Consider the following 9,746-nt stretch of genomic DNA (forward strand, 5'->3'; position numbering starts at 1 on the left):
ACCTTTAGTTAAAATTCAACAAAAAACATTTGTTTCTTCACCAATTAATAATTTTTATAAAACTATTATTTTAAGAAATAATAGATTAAAACGTTGAAAAAGCTTAAGATATTCGATTCCCTTCTTTTTTGAACTTATTGATAAACAGCTATTGCAATATTCAATAGATTCTTTATTAAATATAACAACTAAAGCTTCTTCTGGTTCTCCTTATTTTAATTTACAAGGTAAAACAGGTAAATTTAGACAATTTCTTTTAGGAAAAAGAATTGATTTTTCTGGAAGATCAGTAATAGTTCCTGGTTCTGATTTACTATATAAACATATAGGTTTATCAATGGTATTAAGCTTAGAATTATTTAAACCTTTATTATATAATTTTTTAAAAAAAAACTTCTTCAATAACTACATTATTAAGAGCTTCTTATATAACTCAATATAACCCTATAATTTTAAAAGAATTTTAAAATTTATTCTTACTAAAGAAATTGTTTTAGTAAATCGAGCTCCTACATTACATAGAATGAATCTTCAAGCATTTAAACCGTATTTGATTGAATCAGAAGGTATTAAATTATTTCCTATAGCTTGTACAAGTTTTAACGCAGATTTTGATGGAGATCAAATGGGGTTATTTTTAATTTTATCTAAAGTAGCTAAACAAGAAGCTAAAAAATTATTAGCTTTTGACAAAAATATTTTTTCACCAGCTTATTTAAAAAATATGTTTAAATTATCTCAAAGTATGGTGCTAGGAATTTCAGCATTATTAAATTTAAAAGGGAATGCTTTTAGTAATCTTATTTTCCCTAATTCACATGATGTTTTAACTAGTTATTTTCATAATTTACTTAAATTAGATTCTCCTATTTGGATAAGATATTTAGAAAAAAATATGCAATCCAATATTATATATAAAAAATATATTTTAAGTACATTAGGAAGAATTTTATTACAATATTATTTGCAATTACTATGTTAATTTAACATTTATATATATAAACAATAAAAATATTTTAAATGTCTTTTACTAATCTACAATTAGAACAACGTATAGTTCAAAAACTAACATTTAATGTTAGTTCTAAATTAATTCAAGAATTAATTTTTCTTGGTTTTGAATATTCTTTACAAAATCCAATTAATTTAAATTTAGAAGATTTTAAAAATTATTTTTATTTATCTTCTTTATTAAGAAAAAATGATATTATTTTAAGATTAAATTTTCAATTTAAAGATATACTTAGTGTAAGACCAAATATAAATTTTTTAACAAAATATATTAGTAAAAAAGTTTATCAGCAATTTTTTTATCTATTAAATCATTATAAATATAATACTTCTTTTTTTTCTCCTCTTTCAATAATGATAAATACTGGAGCTAAAGCTAATTGAAATCAAATACGTCAATTAATAGGATTAAGAGGATATTTAGTAAATGCTAGGGGCTTTTTATTTTAAATTACCTATTTTACAAAATTTTAGTAAGGGATTAAAAGATTATGAATATTTTATTTCATGTTATGGAGCTAGAAAAGGAATATTAGATACTTCTTTAAAAACTGCAAACGCTGGATATTTAACACGTAGATTAGTCGACTCTCTTCAAGAATTAACCATTAAAGAGTATTTATGTGGTACAACAAATTTTTTTACATTTAAATTAAATTTAGATTATAAAGGTTTTATTAATTTACCATTTTTTTTAATGCTATATGGAAAAATTTTTCAAAAAAATATTAAAAATAATTTAACAGGTAAATCTTTATTTTTACAAGGATATTTTATTAATAACAAATCTTTAAATAAATTAATTCCTTTATTAAAATTTAATAAACATTTAAATTTATATTTAAATTCAATTAAATTATGTTTATCTGGAAGAACATTATGTTCTAAATGTTTTGGTTTTACTTCATTTAAAAAAACATTTATAAGCCAAAGTTTAGGAGTTTTAATAGGAGAATCAATAGGAGAACCTGTAACACAATTAACTTTAAGAACTTTTCATACTGGAGGAGTTTTATCAACTTCATCGCAATCACAGTTTTTTTTTTTAAAATAAATTTTTAATAAAATCTTTATATAATAGAGATAAAAAAATTTAAATTATGTAGTAAAAGAAAATTTATTTTAACTTATAAATTACCTTTATTAAAATTAATAAATTTAAATTTTAATACAACTTTTTTAATGAGCTTAAGTTTCATAAAAAAAAAAGCTAATTTATTTAAAATAAAATTAGATTCTTTACTAAATAAAAATAATTTAAATAAAACTATGTTTTATTTTTTAAAATTTAAATTTTTAGAATTATTTTATATTAAACAATTTGGTATTTATACTTCAAAATTTCCTTTTTACTTTTTTTTAGTTAAATATTTATATCAAAGAAATTTTACTTTTTCTTCATCTTTTCTTCTATAAAAACTAAAAATAATTTTTTATTTGCTGAATTTTTATTTAAAAAAAATATACAATATTTAACGAAAAATATTTTTAATCAATGAATTATTTTATCTTTACATAAAACAGTAATGTTTAATAAATATTACTCTTTATATAAAATTAACAAATATAATAAAGGACTTTATTTTAAAACATCTTTTAATTTAAGATTTTCTAAATTTTTCTTTAAAAATTATAAAACAATTAATATTACTTTTAAAAAATATAATAATAAAAATTATAATATATTTCCTTTCTTGGTTTATATTAATTACATTTTTCAAAATAAATTTTTAATTTTAAAAAAGAAAAAATCTATTTTACAGACACAATTAATTTATTTATTTGGGACATACAAATTATTTAAAAATATTACAAATTTTTTTAATATAGAAATGGAATAAAATGAAAATAAAATTAGTTAATATAAAAAATTTTAAAGAATTTAAATATAAAACAAAAAAAATAAATTTAAAATATATTTTAATAAAAATAATTTTAAATTTTTATATTTTAAATTTAATTATTTTTCTAATCATGAATTAACAATTTATAAAAGAAATTTTTTATACAAATTGTTATATAAAAAAAATAATTAATTTTTATAAATTTTATAATTTAGATAAATTTTATAAAAATACTATTTTCAATAATTATGATATTTATTTCAATAATACGAAAATATTAATTTCTTTTAATAATAGTAAAACTATAAATGAACAAAATAATTATTTTATTCAGGATTTTTACAAATATAAAACATTATTTATAAATAATAATATTTTTCAAAATTTTTATTTTTGTACTAATATTTAATTCCTAAAAATTCTTTTTGTAAAATTATACATAAAAATATTTATAATTTATCTAAATTGAATTATTTTCATTTTTTTTCAAAACAAAATAAAACACCTAAATTCAAACAATTAATCATTTTATATAAAAAATATTTATTTTCAGTTTTTTCTTGGATTTGAAATAAAAATATAAAATATAATTTAATTTTTTTTAATAAATTTTTTATTAAAATACAAGATTTTTATTTAAATATAAATAAAAAACTACAAGATATTACATTTAGTTTAATTCATCTCGAAAATATTTTTGAGACTAAAACATATTTACATGTACATTTAATTTCAAATAAAACAGGTATTTTAATTAACAATTATTTATTATATGAAGAAAATACGTTGAATTTTTTATGAACTTGTAATTTATTTACCTTAAAATTTAAAAAACTATTTTTATATTCAATAGTCAAAGAAAAACTTTTTATGAACAAAAATATTCAATAGTATGAGGAAATGTTATATTAAGTACAGGCTTATATTCTCCTAACATATTTATTTCAAAATTTTTTCAAATTATTTAGAATATTATTCTTTATATAAAGCAGCTAAATTAGCTTTTATATATACTTACTCTTAATTGTAGAATCTTTAGTAAAACAATATTATTTTAACGGTATTATTTTACCTAGTATTTATTTTGAACTTATAGCAAAAAAAATGACTAATTTTTGTAAAAATAGTATTTTCAAATGAAACAATTTTATCTGAAGAAAATATTATTTCATTTAATTTCATAGTTAATTTAAACTATGTTTACAGTTTCTTTGGTTATCCACAAATTATTTATAAACCTGTTGTTTTAGGAATAAGTAAAAGTATTTTAGCTTATTCAGGATTTTTAGCTTCTTTAAGTTTTCAAGAAACCTTTAAATTATTATTAAAATTTAGTTTCAAGAATACTATAGATTGAATGACAGATTTAAAATCTAGAATTATTGGAACGAATATAATTTTAGTAGGAAGTGGATGATACAGACATTTTAACTAAATTTAATCTTAATAATTATTAACAATGATTTTATTTACATTAACTTCTTTAATAAAAAATCCTATTTATATAGGACATAATATTAAAAATTCTAATAAATACATATATAGAAAATATAACAATAAATATTTAATTGATATTTATTTAATTTTAAAATATTTAAGTCAAGCTTATTTATATTTCTATAAATTAAGTAAATATAATAGTTATATTTTATTTTTAAATTTTTCAATTAAAAAATTTTTTTTTAATTAAATCTATAGCTAGTATTACTAATAATTTTATATTAATTTTACATCTAAAATAGACTTTTTATTTAATTGAATTATGTTTAAAAATAAATTAATTTTATTAAATTGATTAGAAAAGGTATATACATTTTATTTAAAATATTTATTTGTTTATTTACCTTTTAATTTAATAATTAAATTATATAATATTTACATTAATCTTTTAAATAAATTTAAAGGTATAAAATATATGAAAAATTTACCTGCAAATTTATTTATTATTAATTCTAACTATAGTTTTTTATCTAAAATGTTAAAATTAAAAAATTTAATTATTATAAGTATTGTTGATACTAATAATAATTTGGATAACATTCCTGTAAAAATTTTGGGTAATGATGAAAATTATCTTGTAATTAAATTTATTTTTAATATTTTATTAACTGCCTTATTACATGGTACTTTATTTATTTAGTAAATTTAATTTAATTAAATTGTTTTACCAACCAATAAAATACAAAACATGATTTTAAAAATAAATATACTTGTAAAGAAAATTTTTGAAATTTATTATTTACAAATTTATATTTATATTTTAATTTTTTTTTTTTATTTGAATAGACTGATTTTAAACTTTTTAATATTTGTTGAGCTATATAATTTTTATTTTTATATAAAATTTTAGTCATGATTAAAAGAATTAAAATAATTGTAAATTAAATTGAAAGAGAGAATGGGATTCGAACCCACGAAAAATTTTTTTGTCTAATTTCAAGTTAGATGCATTAAACCACTCTGCCATCTCTCTAATATAAATTAATATTATATTTTAAAATCTAAATTATAAATTTTAGTTAAAAAATAATATAAATTATATAATAATTTTTTACTAAAAGAATTTCCTAATTTTAATGTTTGTAGTAATTGTTTAAATTTATAAACATAAATTTTTTTCTTAGGTAAATAGAAACCTAATTTAAATTTATAAGGAGATTGTATTCTAAAATTTTGTAATTTTTTATGAAGAAATTTACTAAATTTAATTTTTTTGATCATTTTTCTATTATAAATTTTATATTTAATTCTAAAGTTAATTAGCAAATAACGAGATTCGAACTCGCATCTCAAACTTGGAAGGTTCTTATTTTTACCTTTAAACTATATTTGCAAAAGATTTTTTAACTATTATAAATATTTTAAAGAATAACTAATAGTAGATGTTGTTTTATTTAAGAACACTGAAAAAATAATAACTTGTTTAAAAGAAAAATTTAAAAGTAAATCACTAATAGGTTTTTCAATAATAAGTTCTAGTAACCGTTTTAAAGGTCTTGCTCCATATAAAGGATGATAAGCTAATTTAACTAATAAAACTTTAATATTAATATCTATATCTAATAAAATAGGAATTTTGTTATTATATAATTTTAAATAAATATTTTTTAAAAATTTATTAATAATATATTTTAAGAAATTAATGTTTAATGGTTTAAATACAATAATATCATCTAATCTATTAAGAAATTCAGGTTTAAAATAATTTTTTATAGCAAATTCTACCTTATTTAATAAAATTCTATGTTCTGCTTTAGAAATAGCTTTTCCAGATCTTAAAAATTTTAAATCAGAAACATTTGTTGGGAACCCTAAATTACTTGTAAAGAAGATAAGTGTATTAGAAAAATCAACACAATTTCCTAAAGAGTCAGTTAACTTTCCATCATCTAGTAATTGTAACATTAAATTATTAATATCTCTATGTGCTTTTTCAATTTCATCAAACAATAAAACTGCAAAAGGTTTTTTAGATACTGCTTCAGTTAATAATCCACTTTTACCGTATCCAACATACCCTGGAGGAGCTCCTATTAATTTAGAAAGTGAATGTTTTTCCATAAACTCACTCATATCAAATCTAATTAAATCTGATTCAGAACCAAATAAAAATTTAGCTAATAATTTAGCTAATTCAGTTTTTCCTGTACCACTTGGCCCACATAATAACCAGCTTCCAATAGGTTTATTAGGTTGTTTTAAACCAGTAAAAACTCTTTTTAATGAAATTAAAATTTTAAGAAATTGCTAATGATTGGCCAAATAAAGATTTACGTAAATTTTTATTTAATAATAAGATATCAAAACTTCTTTTATTAGTTTTATTAAATAACACATTAGTAGGTAAATTTACTAATTTAATTAAACTATTTTGAATATCTGATAATTGTAGTGTTCTATTATTTTTAAGTAAATTAAATTTTTCTTTTTGAAAAATTTTTGAACAAGAAGCATCTAATAACCATAAACTTTTTATAGGAAATTTATATTGTTTAATATAAGTTTTACTATAATATAAAATAGATTTTAAAAGTTTAAATGAATAGAACAATTATAGTATTTTTCAAAGATAAGAGCTTTTTTAAGTAAAATTTGAAAAATTTCTTTATTTGAAGGTTCTGAAATATAAATTCTTTCAAAAAGAAAATTAATTCTTGATTAATATTAAATTTTTTATCAATATCTAAAATTTTGTCAGTAATACCTATTAATTGAATTTTATTTTGTTTTAAATAAGTAAAAAATTTATTTAAATAAAAAATAATTCAATATTATTAGTTATATTTTCATTAAAATAAATATTGAATAAAATATGAATATTAGGACAAATTAAAATAATTTCTGAATGTGTTTCTAAAAATTTAAAAAAATTTAAAATGAATTTATTATTTTCTTTTGTTTTAATTTCTTGAAGAAAAGTTACAAGATTGAATAATCAAAATTCTTTATTTTTATTATTAATCGGTTTTTTAGATGTTTTTATAAAAGTTATAAATTTTTTAATAATAGAAATTTTTCCAACTCCATAATCACCTAATAAAATAGGATTACGTGTAAGTCTTCTATTTAGAATTTCATATAAATAATCATTATATGATTTAATATTGATAATATTTAAAGATAAATCTTTATTATCAATAGGTTTAATTATATTATGAAATTTTAATAACAAAGTATTTTTAATTTTATTAATATTATAAATAGTTTTAATTCTATTATAAATTAAATTATATGTACTAAAATTTACTTTAAATATATAAATAAAATATATTTAAATAATCAGTTTTTTGGTTTAATAAATTATAAGTTAAATTTCATGTATTAATAAATTTTTTATTTAAATTATTTAAAATTGAATAACATTTTTTGAAAATACAATATTTTTAAATGCGTTTACATTTCTAAATTCTTTAAAATTATTTTGAATATATAATTGTAAAATTTGTAAAAATTTTTTTGTTTTTAAAATAATTTTAAATAAATTAGAATTTAAAATCAAACTGCAAATTAAATGAAAAAAAGTAATAAAAGTATTTTTAAATAAATATGTTAAGATTTTTGCATAGAAAAAAATTATGAAAACTTCTTTCGTACAATTTAAATAAAAATTATAAGTATATAAAGTTTTTGTCATTTTATTGTAAATTAATAAGTAAATAATTTGGCTTTTTTAAAAATTAAAATTTAAGAAATTAATATAAAAATTATAGAAAATATATTTTTGATTTTTAAATTGAAAAAAATTTAATTTAATTAAATTATTTTTAAATTTTTTTTTAAATAAAATTCCATAACTTTTCTGCAAATTGATTTTATTAAAATCAAAATAAAAAAAATAAAAACTAAAATAAGTTTTAAAATTTTGATTAAATAAATATTTATTTAAATTTTTTTAAATAAATTTTGACTAAAAAATAATTTTTTTTTATTATTTATAAGTCTTTGTGAAAATAATTTCTGTAAAAAAAAATATTTCTTAAATAACATAATTAAATTAAAATAAAATTGTATAATTAGTTGTTTTATAAGAAAGAAATCCAATATAATAGTATTTTATAATATTTTTTTAATATACTTTTTATATATATTAAATAAATTTTTTTAATTTTTTATTAGATTTTTTAGGAAAATTTTTTTTGAAATTGTGTTAAATTTTAATATATTTAAACAGATCATACTTAAATATCATTATATTATTTTATATAATATGAACTTAATGTACCCTTAATTATTTTACAAATTTTTCTTTGTGTAACTGGAAATAATTGAATTTGTTTTAAAGAAATAAATTTTTTTTAATAAATATTTTTTATTTTCTTTTTTTTTTTCATAAATTTTTGAATTTATTTAAAAAGAAAAAAGAAGTTGAAATAATATTAAATTTAATTGTAAAAGATTTATCATTAAATATTAAAATAGAAATTGGTAATAGAATTTTTTTTTTAAAGAAATATATTTAATATATTCTTTATAAAATAAATTTGGATTAATTCCAATAGGACCTAAAAGAGAACTTAATGAAGAAGTATTAGTTAATTCTGTATTCAAAATTAATTTAATTATTTTAAATTTAAATTTTAACATTTTCAGAAGATAAAAAAATATTTAAACATTTCTAATTAACTCACGTTTTGAAAGAGTTGAACTTTCACTTTAGATTTTGGAGACCTTTGTTCTACCATTAAACTAAAAACGTAATTTTTTATTTAAAAAGAAAGGATTCGAACCTATGTATCCCGAATCAAAATCCGTTGCCTTACCACTTGGCTACTTTTTATATATAATAATAATATATATTATTAACGTTGAAATAGCTCAATGGTAGAGCAAAGGACTGAAGATCCTTAAGTTATCAGTTCAATTCTGATTTTCAACATTCTATTAATTTTTTTCGATTAAATAATTTAAAATTAAACTATCTAAATTATTTAATTTAGTTAAATAAACAAAATTAAAACTTGTTTTTAAATTCTTATTTTTTTTTAATTTAATTTTATTTTTTTTAGTTATAAAAAATTTTTTTCTTTTTCATATTAAATTAAATTACTTAATAATTTTAGTAACTATTCCAGCACCGATTGTACGTCCTCCTTCTCTAATAGCAAATCTCATACCTATTTCTAGAGCTATTGAATAAATTAATGTAACATTTAAAGTTACTCTATCTCCAGGCATAATCATTTTTACTCCAGTTTCTTTTGCTTCTGAAGTAAATTCTATAGATCCTGTAATATTAATAGTATATAAATAAAATTGAGGACAGTATCCTTCAAAAATAGGTTTTTCTCTTCCACCTTCATTAGCAGTTAAAATATAAATATTAGCTTCAAATTTAGAATGAAGGGTCATAGTAGAAGGTTTAGCTAAAACCATTCCACGTCTTATTTCTGT

General features: G+C 16.5%; 1 non-coding gene across 1 annotated transcript; it reads left to right on the forward strand.

The window, feature by feature from the left end:
* The first annotated feature begins 9,159 nt into the window (after positions 1–9,159).
* Positions 9,160–9,231, forward strand: TRNAF-GAA (transfer RNA phenylalanine (anticodon GAA)). The gene has a single exon. It is a non-coding gene; the product is annotated as a tRNA-Phe (tRNA).
* Positions 9,232–9,746: the final 515 nt, after the last annotated feature.

The sequence above is a fragment of the Antechinus flavipes genome, chromosome 2 (genome assembly GCF_016432865.1).
Source record: "Antechinus flavipes isolate AdamAnt ecotype Samford, QLD, Australia chromosome 2, AdamAnt_v2, whole genome shotgun sequence".
Lineage (NCBI taxonomy): Eukaryota > Metazoa > Chordata > Mammalia > Dasyuromorphia > Dasyuridae > Antechinus > Antechinus flavipes.